This window comes from Schistocerca nitens, chromosome 11, assembly GCF_023898315.1.
Source record: "Schistocerca nitens isolate TAMUIC-IGC-003100 chromosome 11, iqSchNite1.1, whole genome shotgun sequence".
Lineage (NCBI taxonomy): Eukaryota > Metazoa > Arthropoda > Insecta > Orthoptera > Acrididae > Schistocerca > Schistocerca nitens.
The window spans coordinates 34,616,233-34,631,696 of NC_064624.1; positions in this window are offsets into that span (position 1 = coordinate 34,616,233).

The window sequence follows — 15,464 nt, forward strand, 5'->3', positions numbered from 1 at the left end:
TCCCATTAGCCTCACCAACGTTCTTTGCAAGTTGCTTGAACGGATGGTGAGCCGGCGCTTGAATTGGGTACTGGAGTCTCGGGGCCTTCTGGCTCCGTCTCAGGGTGGGTTCCGTAAAGGCCGCTCCGCCACCGACAATCTGGTGAGCCTGGAGTCGGCCATCCGTACTGCCTTTGCCCGCCGTCAGCACCTGGTCGCTGTCTTTTTCGACATGCGGAAGGCGTACGATACGACATGGCGCCACCACATCCTTTCTACGCTTCATGGATGGGGTCTTCGGGGTCCTCTGCCGATTTTTATCCGCAATTTTCTGTCGTGTCGTACCTTCCGCGTGCAAGTCGCGGCCTCGTATAGTTCCTCCCACATCCAGGAGAACGGTGTGCCACAGGGTTCTGTTTTAAGTGTCTGTCTGTTTTTAATAGCCATTAACGGGCTTGCTGCGGCCGTGGGAACTTCTGTCTCCGCTTCCCTGTATGCTGACGACTTTTGCCTTTACTACAGCTCTACTGGCATTGCAGCTGTTGAACGTCAGCTACAGGGCGCTATCCGTAAGGCGCAGTCTTGGGCTGTAGCGCATGGGTTTCAGTTTTCGGCAGCCAAGACCTGCGTTCTGCATTTCTGCCGGCGCCGGACAGTCCATCCTGAGCCGCAGCTTTATCTTGCCGACGAACTCCTTGCAGTGGTTGAGACCCACAGGTTTTTGGGGGTCGTTTTTGATGCTCGGTTGACTTGGCTGCCTCATATTCGGCAGCTCAAACAGGCGTGTTGGCGGCATCTCAATGCACTGCGATGTTTGAGCCACACCCGCTGGGGCGCCGACCGCTCTACCCTGTTACGGCTCTACCAGGCGTTAATCCAGTCCCGTCTGGATTATGGGTGCCTGGATATGGCTCGGCATCCCCGTCTGCGTTGCGGGTGCTGGACCCAATTCTCCACAGCGGGATACGCCTTGCCACTGGTGCTTTCCGCACCAGCCCTGTGGACAGCTTACTAGTGGAGGCAGGTGTCCCTCCACTGCGGTTCCGACGCCAACGTTTGCTGGCCGCTTATGCTGCCCATGTTCTAAGCTCGCCCGGGCATCCTAACTATCGTCTCCTGTTCCCACGATCGGTCGTCCGTCTGCCAGAACGTCGGCCCCGCTCTGGTTGTACAATAGCGGTCCGCGTCAAAGAGCTTCTCTCTGGGCTTCAGGTTTTCACTGTTCCACCTCCTTTCCGGGCTACTTTGCATACACCCCCATGGTGTGTTCGTCGCCCTTGCCTTCGGCTCGACTTGGCACAGTGCCCGAAGGACTCAGTCCCTCCAGAGGCCTTCCGCCGCCGCTTTCATTCCATCCTGGCCACGTATCAGGGCTCTGGCATTGTTTACACCGACGGCTCGATGGTTGCTGGTCGAGTCGGTTATGCGCTCACTCTAGGGGCCCATTCCGAACAACGTTCCTTGCCGGCTGGCTGCAGCGTTTACACTGCGGAGCTGGTCGCCATCTTTCGAGCCCTAGAGTATTTCCGCTCCTGCTCAGGTGAGTCCATCGTTATCTGTAGCGATTCCCTGAGCAGTTTACGAGCTCTCGACCAGTGTTTTCCACGTTCCCGTCTGGTGATGGCTATCCATGAGTCCCTGCATACTCTTGCCCGTAGCGGCCGCTCTGTGGTCTTTGTGTGGACCCCCGGTCATGTCGGTATCCCGGGTAACGAACATGTTGACCGCCTGGCGAAAGAGGCCACCAGTAAGCCATCTCTGGATGTTGGCCTCCCAGAGACTGATTTGCGGGCAGTCTTCCGCCGCAAAATTTTGGCGCTATGGGCCGATGAATGGCGCGAACTGACGACGCGCAATAAACTACGTGTTGTGAAGGAGACGACGGCTGTGTGGCGGTCATCCCTGCGAGCCACTCGCAGGGACTCAGTAGTTCTTTGCCGGCTCCGCATTGGCCACTCCCGGCTGACACACGGTTACTTACTGCGCCGGGAAGACCCTCCTCTATGTCGCTGTGGGGCGGCTTTGACGGTGGCCCACATTTTGATGGCCTGCCCCCTTTTAGCTGTGGTCAGGCAGACATTTAGGCTGCCTGATACGCTCCCTGCCCTTTTAACAGACGACTCCGCAATGGCTGACTTAGTTTTACGTTTTATTCGGGCAGGGGGCTTTTATCATTTAATCTGAGTGTTTCTATTTTCTGTTATTGTTTTGTGTTGACTCTGGCCTTTGGCCTATGCTTTTAAACTGATTTTTTAACGTGTTTCTAAGTGGTTGGCTTTTCCTTTTTTTTTGTTTCTATGGTCGGCCAACCACCGTCACACTCTGTGTGGTTTTAGTTCGTTTTGTCTTGTCTTTGTCTCAGTTTCTCTTGTTGTGTATCGTCTGTGTTCTATTCTGTTCCTCGTTTTTATTCTCTGTGGGTGTTCTTTGTCTTTGGAAAAAGGGACCGATGACCGTAGCAGTCTGGTCCCTTTGATCCCCCAAACCAACCAACCAACCAATACAAAAGGCACAATGCCGACTGAAGTACAAGAAGAGTGAATCTTCTAAGAGTTTGTGCTTTGAGCGGCTCCTGGGAGAACAGTATTAGCTTCCGATGCACTTGTGCAGGTTTGCTGTATGCCTTGGACCTTCACATTGACCATGAAACACAGAAATTGTATGGGGATTAAAAAAAAAAGCACAATGCCGTCTGAAGTACAAGAAGAGTGAATCTTCTAAGAGTTTGTGCTTTGAGCGGCTCCTGGGAGACAAGTATTAGCTTCCGATGCACCAGTTCAGATTTATTGTATCCCTTGGACCTTCGCATTGACCATGAAGCACAGAAATTGCATCGGGATTAAATACGAAATGCACAATGCCGACTGAAGTACAAGAAGAGTGAATCTTCTAAGAGTTTGTGCTTTGAGCGGCTCCTGGGAGACCAGTATTAGCTTCCGATGCACCAGTGCAGGTTTATTGTATCTCTCTGACCTTCACATTGACCATGAAACACAGAAATTGCATCGGGATTAAATACAATAGGCACAATGCCGACTTAAGTAAAAGAAGAGTGAATTTTCTAAGAGTTTGTGCTTTGAGCGGCTCCTGAGAGACCAGTATTAGCTTCCGATGCACCAGTGCAGGTTTATTGTATCCCTTGGACCTTCACATTGACCATGAAACACAGAAATTGATTCGGGATTAAATACAAAAGGCACAATGCCGACTGAAGTACAAGAAGAGTGAATCTTCTAAGAGTTTGTGCTTTGAGCGGCTCCTGAGAGACCAGTATTAGCTTCCGATGCACCAGTGCAGGTTTATTGTATCGCATGGAACTTCACATTGACCATCAAACACAGAAATTGCATCGGGATTAAATACAAAATGTACAATGCCGACGTAAGTACAAGAAGAGTAAATCTTCAAAGAGTTTGTGCTTTGAGCGGCTCCTGGGAGACCATTATTAGCTTCCGATGCACCAGTGCAGGTTTATTGTATCCCTTGGACCTTGACATTGACCATGAAACACAGAAATTGCATCGGGATTAAGTACAAAAGGCACAATGCCGACTGAAGTACAAGAAGAGTGGATCTTCTAAGAGTTTGTGTTTTGAGCGGCTCCTGGGAGACCAGTATTAGGTTACGGTGCACCAGTGCAGGTTTATTGTATCCCTTGGACCTTCACATTGACCATGAAACACAGAAATTGCATCCGGATTAAATACAAAAGGCACAATGCCGATTTAAGTACAAGAAGAGTGAATCTTCCAAGAGTTTGTGCTTTGAGCGGCTCCTTGGAGACCAGTATTAGCTTCCGATGCACCAGTGCAGGTTTATTGTATCCCTTGGAACTTCACATTGACCATGTAACACATAAATTGCATCGGGATTAAATACAAAATGCACAATGCCGACTGAAGTACAAGAAGAGTGAATCTTCTAAGAGTTTGTGCTTTTAGCGGCTCCTGGGAGAGCAGTATTAGCTTCCGATGCACCAGTGCAGGTTTATTGTATCACTTGGACCTTCACATTGACCATGAAACACAGAAATTGCATCGGGATTAAATACAAAATGCACAATGCCGACTGAAGTACAAGAAGAGTGAATCTTCTAAGAGTTTGTGCTTTGAGCGGCTCCTGGGAGAGCAGTATTAGCTTCCGATGCACCAGTGCAGGTTTATTGTATCCCTTGGACCTTCACATTGACCATGAAGCATAGAAATTGCATCGGGATTAAATACGAAGTGCACAATGCCGACTGAAGTACAAGAAGAGTGAATCTTCTAAGAGTTTGTGTTTTGAGCGGCTCCTGGGAGACCAGTATTAGCTTCCGATGCACCAGTGCAGGTTTATTGTATCCCTCGGACCTTCACATTGACCATGAAACACAGAAATTGCATCGGGATTAAATACAATGGGCACAATGCCGACTTAAGTAAAAGAAGAGTGAATTTTCTAAGAGTTTGTGCTTTGAGCGGCTCCTGAGAGACCAGTATTAGCTTCCGATGCACCATTGCAGGTTTATTGTATCCCTTGGACCTTCACATTGACCATGAAACACAGAAATTGCATCGGGATTAAATACAAAAGGCACAATGCCGACTGAAGTACAAGAAGAGTGAATCTTCTAAGAGTTTGTGCTTTGAGCGGCTCCTGAGAGACCAGTATTAGCTTCCGATGCACCAGTGCAGGTTTATTGTATCCCATGGACCTTCACATTGAACATGAAACACAGAAATTGCATCGGGATTAAGTACAAAAGGCACAATGCCGACTGAAGTAGAAGAAGAGTGAATCTTCTAAGAGTTTGTGCTTTGAGCGGCTCCTGGGAGACCAGTATTAGGTTACGATGCACCAGTGCAGGTTTATTGTATCCCTTGCACCTTCACATTGACCATGAAACACAGAAATTGCATCCGGATTAAATACAAAAGGCACAATGCCGATTTAAGTACAAGAAGAGTGAATCTTCCAAGAGTTTGTGCTTTGAGCGGCTCCTTGGAGACCAGTATTAGCTTCCGATGCACCAGTGCTGGTTTATTGTATCCCTTGGACATTCACATTGACCATGAAACACATAAATTGCATCGGGATTTCATACAAAAGGCACAATGCCGACTGAAGCACAAGAAGAGTTAATCTTCTAAGAGTTTGTGCTTTTAGCGGCTCCTGGGAGAGCAGTATTAGCTTCCGATGCACCAGTGCAGGTTTATTGTATCACTTGGACCTTCACATTGACCATGAAACACAGAATGTGTATCGGGATTGAATACAAAAGGCACAATGCCGACTGAAGTACAAGAAGAGTGATTCATCTAAGAGTTTGTGCTTTGAGCGGCTCCTGGGAGACCAGTATTAGCTTCCGATGCACTTGTGCAGGTTTGCTGTATCCCTTGGACCTTCACATTGACCATGAAACACAGAAATTGTATGGGGATTAAAAAAAAAAGCACAATGCCGACTTAAGTACAAGAAGAGTGAATCTTCTAAGAGTTTGTGCTTTGAGCGGCTCCTGGGAGACCAGTATTAGCTTCCGATGCACCAGTGCAGGTTCATTGTATCCCTTGGACCTTCACATTGACCATGAAGCACAGAAATTGCATCGGGATTAAATACGAAATGCACAATGCCGACTGACGTACAAGAAGAGTGAATCTTCTAAGAGTTTGTGCTTTGAGCGGCTCCTGGGAGACCAGTATTAGCTTCCGATGCACCAGTGCAGGTTTATTGTATCCCTCGGACCTTCACATTGACCATGAAACACATAAATTGCATCGGGATTAAATACAAAATGCACAATGCCAACTTAAGTAAAAGAAGAGTGAATTTTCTAAGAGTTTGTGCTTTGAGCGGCTCCTGAGAGACCAGTATTAGCTTCCGATGCACCAGTGCAGTTTTATTGTATCCCTCGGACCTTCACATTGACCATGAAACACAGAAATTGATTCGGGATTAAATACAAACGGCACAATGCCGACTGAAGTACAAGAAGAGTGAATCCTGTAAGAGTTTGTGCTTTGAGCGGCTCCTGAGAGACCAGTATTAGCTTCCGATGCAACAGTGCAGGTTTATTGTCTCCCTTGGAACTTCACATTGACCATCAAACACAGATATTGCATCGGGATTAAATACGAAATGCACAATGCCGACTGAAGTACAAGAAGAGTGAATCTTCTAAGAGTTTGTGCTTTGAGCGGCTCCTGGGAGACCAGTATTAGCTTCCGATGCACCAGTGTAGGTTTATTGTATCCCTTGGACCTTCACATTGACCATGAAACACAGAAATTGCATCGGGATAAAATACAATAGGCACAATGCCGACTTAAGTAAAAGAAGAGTGAATTTTCTAAGAGTTTGTGCTTTGAGCGGCTCCTGAGAGACCAGTATTAGCTTCCGATGCACCAGTGCAGGTTTATTGTATCCCTTGGACCTTCACATTGACCATGAAACACAGAAATTGATTCGGGATTAAATACAAAAGGCACAATGCCGACTGAAGTACAAGAAGAGTGAATCTTCTAAGAGTTTGTGCTTTGAGCGGCTCCTGAGAGACCAGTATTAGCTTCCGATGCACCAGTGCATGTTTATTGTATCCCTTGGAACTTCACATTGACCATCAAACACCGAAATTGCATCGGGATTAAATACAAAAGGTACAATGCCGACTTAAGTACAAGAAGAGTGAATCTTCTAAGAGTTTTTGCTTTGAGCGGCTCCTGGGAGACCATTATTAGCTTCCGATGCACCAGTGCAGGTTTATTGTATCCCTTGGACCTTCACATTGACCATGAAACACAGAAATTGCATCGGGATTAAGTACAAAAGGCACAATGCCGACTGAAGTACAAGAAGAGTGGATCTTCTAAGAGTTTGTGCTTTGAGCGGCTCCTGGGAGACCAGTATTAGGTTACGATGCACCAGTGCAGGTTTATTGTATCCCTTGGACCTTCACATTGACCATGAAACACAGAAATTGCATCCGGATTAAATACAAAAGGCACAATGCCGATTTAAGTACAAGAAGAGTGAATCTTCCAAGAGTTTGTGCTTTGAGCGGCTCCTTGGAGACCAGTATTAGCTTCCGATGCACCAGTGCTGGTTTATTGTATCCCTTGGACATTCACATTGACCATGAAACACATAAATTGCATCGGGATTTCATACAAAAGGCACAATGCCGACTGAAGCACAAGAAGAGTTAATCTTCTAAGAGTTTGTGCTTTTAGCGGCTCCTGGGAGAGCAGTATTAGCTTCCGATGCACCAGTGCAGGTTTATTGTATCACTTGGACCTTCACATTGACCATGAAACACAGAATGTGTATCGGGATTGAATACAAAAGGCACAATGCCGACTGAAGTACAAGAAGAGTGATTCATCTAAGAGTTTGTGCTTTGAGCGGCTCCTGGGAGACCAGTATTAGCTTCCGATGCACTTGTGCAGGTTTGCTGTATCCCTTGGACCTTCACATTGACCATGAAACACAGAAATTGTATGGGGATTAAAAAAAAAAGCACAATGCCGACTTAAGTACAAGAAGAGTGAATCTTCTAAGAGTTTGTGCTTTGAGCGGCTCCTGGGAGACCAGTATTAGCTTCCGATGCACCAGTGCAGGTTCATTGTATCCCTTGGACCTTCACATTGACCATGAAGCACAGAAATTGCATCGGGATTAAATACGAAATGCACAATGCCGACTGACGTACAAGAAGAGTGAATCTTCTAAGAGTTTGTGCTTTGAGCGGCTCCTGGGAGACCAGTATTAGCTTCCGATGCACCAGTGCAGGTTTATTGTATCCCTCGGACCTTCACATTGACCATGAAACACATAAATTGCATCGGGATTAAATACAAAATGCACAATGCCAACTTAAGTAAAAGAAGAGTGAATTTTCTAAGAGTTTGTGCTTTGAGCGGCTCCTGAGAGACCAGTATTAGCTTCCGATGCACCAGTGCAGTTTTATTGTATCCCTCGGACCTTCACATTGACCATGAAACACAGAAATTGATTCGGGATTAAATACAAACGGCACAATGCCGACTGAAGTACAAGAAGAGTGAATCCTGTAAGAGTTTGTGCTTTGAGCGGCTCCTGAGAGACCAGTATTAGCTTCCGATGCAACAGTGCCGGTTTATTGTCTCCCTTGGAACTTCACATTGACCATCAAACACAGATATTGCATCGGGATTAAATACGAAATGCACAATGCCGACTGAAGTACAAGAAGAGTGAATCTTCTAAGAGTTTGTGCTTTGAGCGGCTCCTGGGAGACCAGTATTAGCTTCCGATGCACCAGTGTAGGTTTATTGTATCCCTTGGACCTTCACATTGACCATGAAACACAGAAATTGCATCGGGATAAAATACAATAGGCACAATGCCGACTTAAGTAAAAGAAGAGTGAATTTTCTAAGAGTTTGTGCTTTGAGCGGCTCCTGAGAGACCAGTATTAGCTTCCGATGCACCAGTGCAGGTTTATTGTATCCCTTGGACCTTCACATTGACCATGAAACACAGAAATTGATTCGGGATTAAATACAAAAGGCACAATGCCGACTGAAGTACAAGAAGAGTGAATCTTCTAAGAGTTTGTGCTTTGAGCGGCTCCTGAGAGACCAGTATTAGCTTCCGATGCACCAGTGCATGTTTATTGTATCCCTTGGAACTTCACATTGACCATCAAACACCGAAATTGCATCGGGATTAAATACAAAAGGTACAATGCCGACTTAAGTACAAGAAGAGTGAATCTTCTAAGAGTTTTTGCTTTGAGCGGCTCCTGGGAGACCATTATTAGCTTCCGATGCACCAGTGCAGGTTTATTGTATCCCTTGGACCTTCACATTGACCATGAAACACAGAAATTGCATCGGGATTAAGTACAAAAGGCACAATGCCGACTGAAGTACAAGAAGAGTGGATCTTCTAAGAGTTTGTGCTTTGAGCGGCTCCTGGAAGACCAGTATTAGGTTACGATGCACCAGTGCAGGTTTATTGTATCCCTTGGACCTTCACATTGACCATGAAACACAGAAATTGCATCCGGATTAAATACAAAAGGCACAATGCCGATTTAAGTACAAGAAGAGTGAATCTTCCAAGAGTTTGTGCTTTGAGCGGCTCCTTGGAGACCAGTATTAGCTTCCGATGCACCAGTGCAGGTTTATTGTATCCCTTGGACCTTCACATTGACCATGAAACACATAAATTGCATCGGGATTAAATACAAAATGAACAATGCCGACTGAAGTACAAGAAGAGTGAATCTTCTAAGAGTTTGTGCTTTTAGCGGCTCCTGGGAGAGCAGTATTAGCTTCCGATGCACCAGTGCAGGTTTATTGTATCACTTGGACCTTCACATTGACCATGAAACACAGAAATTGCATCGGGATTAAATACAAAATGCACAATGCCGACTGAAGTACAAGAAGAGTGAATCTTCTAAGAGTTTGTGCTTTGAGCGGCTCCTGGGAGAGCAGTATTAGCTTCCGATGCACCAGTGCAGGTTTATTGTATCCCTTGGACCTTCACATTGACCATGAAGCATAGAAATTGCATCGGGATTAAATACGAAATGCACAATGCCGACTGAAGTACAAGAAGAGTGAATCTTCTAAGAGTTTGTGTTTTGAGCGGCTCCTGGGAGACCAGTATTAGCTTCCGATGCACCAGTGCAGGTTTATTGTATCCCTCGGACCTTCACATTGACCATGAAACACAGATATTGCATCGGGATTAAATACAATAGGCACAATGCCGACTTAAGTAAAACAAGAGTTAATTTTCTAAGAGTTTGTGCTTTGAGCGGCTCCTGAGAGACCAGTATTAGCTTCCGATGCACCATTGCAGGTTTATTGTATCCCTTGGACCTTCACATTGACCATGAAGCACAGAAATTGCATCGGGATTGAATACGAAATGCACAATGCCGACTGACGTACAAGAAGAGTGAATCTTCTAAGAGTTTGTGCTTTGAGCGGCTCCTGGGAGACCAGTATTAGCTTCCGATGCACCAGTGCAGGTTTATTGTATCCCTTGGACCTTCACATTGACCATGAAACACATAAATTGCATCGGGATTAAATACAAAATGCACAATGCCGACTTAAGTAAAAGAAGAGTGAATATTCTAAGAGTTTGTGCTTTGAGCGGCTCCTGAGAGACCAGTATTAGCTTCCGATGCACCAGTGCAGGTTTATTGTATCCCTTGGACCTTCACATTGACCATGAAACACAGAAATTGATTCGGGATTAAATACAAAAGGCACAATGCCGACTGAAGTACAAGAAGAGTGAATCTTGTAAGAGTTTGTGCTTTGAGCGCCTCCTGAGAGACCAGTATTAGCTTCCGATGCAACAGTGCAGGTTTATTGTCTCCCTTGGAACTTCACATTGACCATCAAACACAGATATTGCATCGGGATTAAATACAAAAGGTACAATGCCGACTTAAGTACAAGAAGAGTGAATCTTCTAAGAGTTTGTGCTTTGAGCGGCTCCTGGGAGACCAATATTAGCTTCCGATGCACCAGTGCAGGTTTATTGTATCCCTTGGTCCTTCACATTGACCATGAAACACAGAAATTGCATCCGAATTAAATACAAAAGGCACAATGCCGATTTAAGTACAAGAAGAGTGAATCTTCCAAGAGTTTGTGCTTTGAGCGGCTCCTTGGAGACCAGTATTAGCTTCCGATGCACCAGTGCAGGTTTACTGTATCCCTTGGACCTTCACATTGACCATGAAACACAGAAATTGCATCGGGATTAAATACGAAATGGACAATGCCGACTGAAGTACAAGAAGATTGAATCTTCTAAGAGTTTGTGCTTTGAGCGGCTCCTGGGAGACCAGTATTAGCTTCCGATGCACCAGTGCAGGTTTATTGTATCCCTCGGACCTTCACATTGACCATGAAACACAGAAATTGCATCGGGATTAAATACAAAAGGTACAATGCCGACTTAAGTACAAGATGAGTGAATCTTCAAAGAGTTTGTGCTTTGAGCGGCTCCTGGGAGACCATTATTCGTTTCCGATGAACCAGTGCAGGATTATTGTATCCCATGGACCTTCACATTGACCATGAAACACAGAAATTGATTCGGGATTAAATACAATAGGCACAATGCCGACTTAAGTAAAAGAAGAGTGAATCTTCTAAGAGTTTGTGCTTTGAGCGGCTCCTTAGAGACCAGTATTAGCTTCCGATGCACCAGTGCAGGTTTATTGTGTCCCTTGGACCTTCACATTGACCATGAAGCACAGAAATTGCATCGGGATTAAATACGAAATGCACAATGCCGACTGAACTACAAGAAGAGTGAATCTTCAAAGAGTTTGTGCTTTGAGCGGCTCCTGGGAGACCAGTATTAGCTTCCGATGCACCAGTGCAGGTTTATTGTATCCCTTGGACCGTCACATTGACCATGAAACACAGAAATTGCATCGGGATTAAATACAATAGGCACAATGCCGACTTAAGTAAAAGAAGAGTGAATTTTGTAAGAGTTTGTGCTTTGAGCGGCTCCTGAGAGACCAGTATTAGCTTCCGATGCACCAGTGCAGGTTTATTGTATCCCTTGGACCTTCACATTGACCATGAAACACATAAATTGCATCGGGATTAAATACGAAATGCACAATGCCGACTTAAGTACAAGAAGAGTGAATCTTCTAAGAGTTTGTGCTTTGAGCGGCTCCTGGGAGACCAGTATTAGGTTACGATGCCCCAGTGCAGGTTTATTGTATCCCTTGGACCTTCACATTGACCATGAAACACAGAAATTGCATCCGAATTAAATACAAAAGGCACAATGCCGATTTAAGTACAAGAAGAGTGAATCTTCCAAGAGTTTGTGCTTTGAGCGGCTCCTTGGAGACCAGTATTAGCTTCCGATGCACCAGTGGAGGTTTATTGTATCCCTTGGACCTTCACATTGACCATGAAACACATAAATTGCATCGGGATTAAATACAAAATGCACAATGCTGACTGAAGTACAAGAAGAGTGAATCTTCTAAGAGTTTGTGCTTGTAGCGGCTCCTGGGAGAGCAGTATTAGCTTCCGATGCACCAGTGCAGGTTTATTGTATCACTTGGACCTTCACATTGACCATAAAACACAGAAATTGCATCGGGATTAAATACAAAATGCACAATGCCGACTGAAGTACAAGAAGAGTGATTCATCTAAAAGTTTGTGCTTTGAGCGGCTCCTGGGAGAGCAGTATTAGCTTCCGGTGCACCAGTACAGGTTTATTGTATCCCTTGGACCTTCACATTGACCATGAAACACATAAATTGCATCGGGATTAAATACAAAAGGCGCAATGCCGACTGAAGTACAAGAAGAGTGAATCTTCTAAGAGTTTGTGCTTTGAGCAGCTCCTGGGAGAACAGTATTAGCTTCCGATGCACTTGTGCTGGTTTGCTGTATCCCTTGGACCTTCACATTGACCATGAAACACAGAAATTTTATGGGGATTAAAAAAAAAGCACAATGCCGACTGAAGTACAAGAAGAGTGAATCTTCAAAGAGTTTGTGCTTTGAGCGGCTCCTGGAAGACCAGTATTAGCTTCCGATGCACCAGTGCAGGTTTATTGTATCCCTTGGACTTTCGCATAGACCATGAAACAAAGAAATTGCATCGGGATTAAATACGAAATGCACAATGCCGACTGAAGTACAAGAAGAGTGAATCTTCTAAGAGTTTGTGCTTTGAGCGGCTCCTGGGAGACCAGTATTAGCTTCCGATGCACCAGTGCATGTTTATTGTATCCCTCGGACCTTCACATTGACCATGAAACACAGAAATTGCATCGGGATTAAATACAAAAGGTACAATGCCGACTTAAGTACAAGCAGAGTGAATCTTCTAAGAGTTTGTGCTTTGAGCGGCTCCTGGGAGACCATTATTAGCTTCCGATGCACCAGTGCAGGTTTATTGTATCCCATGGACCTTAACATTGACCATGAAACACAGAAATTGCATCGGGATTAAGTACAAAAGGCACAATGCCGACTGAAGTACAAGAAGAGTGAATCTTCTAAGAGTTTGTGCTTTGAGCGGCTCCTGGGAGACCAATATTAGGTAACGATGCACCAGTGCAAGTTTATTGTATCCCTTGGACCTTCACATTGACCATGAAACACAGAATTTGCATCCGGATTAAATACAAAAGGCACAATGCCGATTTCAGTACAAGAAGAGTGAATCTTCCAAGAGTTTGTGCTTTGAGCGGCTCCTTGGAGACCAGTATTAGCTTCCGATGCACCAGTGCTGGTTTATTGTATCCCTTGGACCTTCACATTGACCATGAAACACAAAAATTGCATCGGGATTAAATACAAAAGGCACAATGCCGACTGAAGTACAAGAAGAGTGAATCTTCTAAGAGTTTGTGCTTTTAGCGGCTCCTGGGAGATCAGTATTAGCTTCCGATGCACCAGTGCAGGTTTATTGTATCACTTGGACCTTCACATTGACCATGAAACACACAAATTGCATCGGGATTAAATACAAAATGCACAATGCCGACTGAAGTACAAGAAGAGTGAATCTTCTAAGAGTTTGTGCTTTGAGCGGCTCCTGGGAGACCAGTATTAGATTCCGATGCACCAGTGCAGGTTTACTGTATCCCTTGGACCTTCACATTGACCATGAAACACAGAAATTGCATCGGGATTAAGTACAAAACGCACAATGCCGACTGAAGTACAAGAAGAGTGAATCTTCTAAGAGTTTGTGCTTTTAGCAGCACCTGGGAGACCAGTATTAGCTTCCGATGCACCAGTGCAGGTTTATTGTATCACTTGGACCTTCACATTGACCATGAAACACAGAAATTGCATCGGGATTAAACACAAAATGCACAATGCCGACTGAAGTACAAGAAGAGTGAATCTTCTAAGAGTTTGTGCTTTGAGCGGCTCCTGGGAGTACAGTATTAGCTTCCGATGCACCAGTACAGGTTTATTGTATCCCTTGGACATTCATATTGACCGTGAAACACAGAAACTGCATCGGGATTAAATACAAAAGGCACAATGCCGACTGAAGTACAAGAAGAGTGAAACTTCTAAGAGTTTCTGCTTTGAGCGGCTCCTGGGAGAACAGCATTAGCTTCCGATGCACTTGTGCAGGTTTGCTGTATCCCTTGGACCTTCACATTGACCATGAAACACAGAAATTGTATGGGGTTAAAAAAAAAAAGCACAATGCCGACTGAAGTACAAGAAGAGTGAATCTTCTAAGAGTTTGTGCTTTGAGCGGCTCCTGGGAGACCAGTATTAGCTTCCGATGCACCAGTGCAGGTTTATTGTATCCCTTGGACCTTCACATTGACCATGAAACGCAGGAATTGCATCGGGATTAAATACGAAATGCACAATGCCGACTCAAGTACAAGAAGAGTGAATCTTCTAAGAGTTTGTGCTTTGAGCGGCTCCTGGGAGAGCAGTATTAGCTTCCGATGCACCAGTGCAGGTTTATTGTATCCCTTGGACTTTCACATTGACCATGAAGCATAGAAATTGCATCGGGATTAAATACGAAATGCACAATGCCGACTTAAGTACAAGAAGAGTGAATCTTCTAAGAGTTTGTGTTTTGAGCGGCTCCTGGGAGACCAGTATTAGCTTCCGATGCACCAGTGCAGGTTTATTGTATCCCTCGGACCTTCACATTGACCATGAAACACAGAAATTGCATCGGGATAAAATACAATAGGCACAATGCCAACTTAAGTAAAAGAAGAGTGAATTTTCTAAGAGTTTGTGCTTTGAGCGGCTCCTGAGAGACCAGTATTAGCTTCCGATGCACCATTGCAGGTTTATTGTATCCCTTGGACCTTCACATTGACCATGAAACACATAAATTGCATCGGGATTAAATACGAAATGCACAATGCCGACTTAAGTACAAGAAGAGTGAATCTTCTAAGAGTTTGTGCTTTGAGCGGCTCCTGGGAGACCAGTATTAGGTTACGATGCCCCAGTGCAGGTTTATTGTATCCCTTGGACCTTCACATTGACCATGAAACACAGAAATTGCATCCGAATTAAATACAAAAGGCACAATGCCGATTTAAGTACAAGAAGAGTGAATCTTCCAAGAGTTTGTGCTTTGAGCGGCTCCTTGGAGACCAGTATTAGCTTCCGATGCACCAGTGGAGGATTATTGTATCCCTTGGACCTTCACATTGACCATGAAACACATAAATTGCATCGGGATTAAATACGAAATGCACAATGCCGACTTAAGTACAAGAAGAGTGAATCTTCTAAGAGTTTGTGCTTTGAGCGGCTCCTGGGAGACCAGTATTAGGTTACGATGCCCCAGTGCAGGTTTATTGTATCCCTTGGACCTTCACATTGACCATGAAACACAGAAATTGCATCCGAATTAAATACAATAGGCACAATGCCGATTTAAGTACAAGAAGAGTGAATCTTCCAAGAGTTTGTGCTTTGAGCGGCTCCTTGGAGACCAGTATTAGC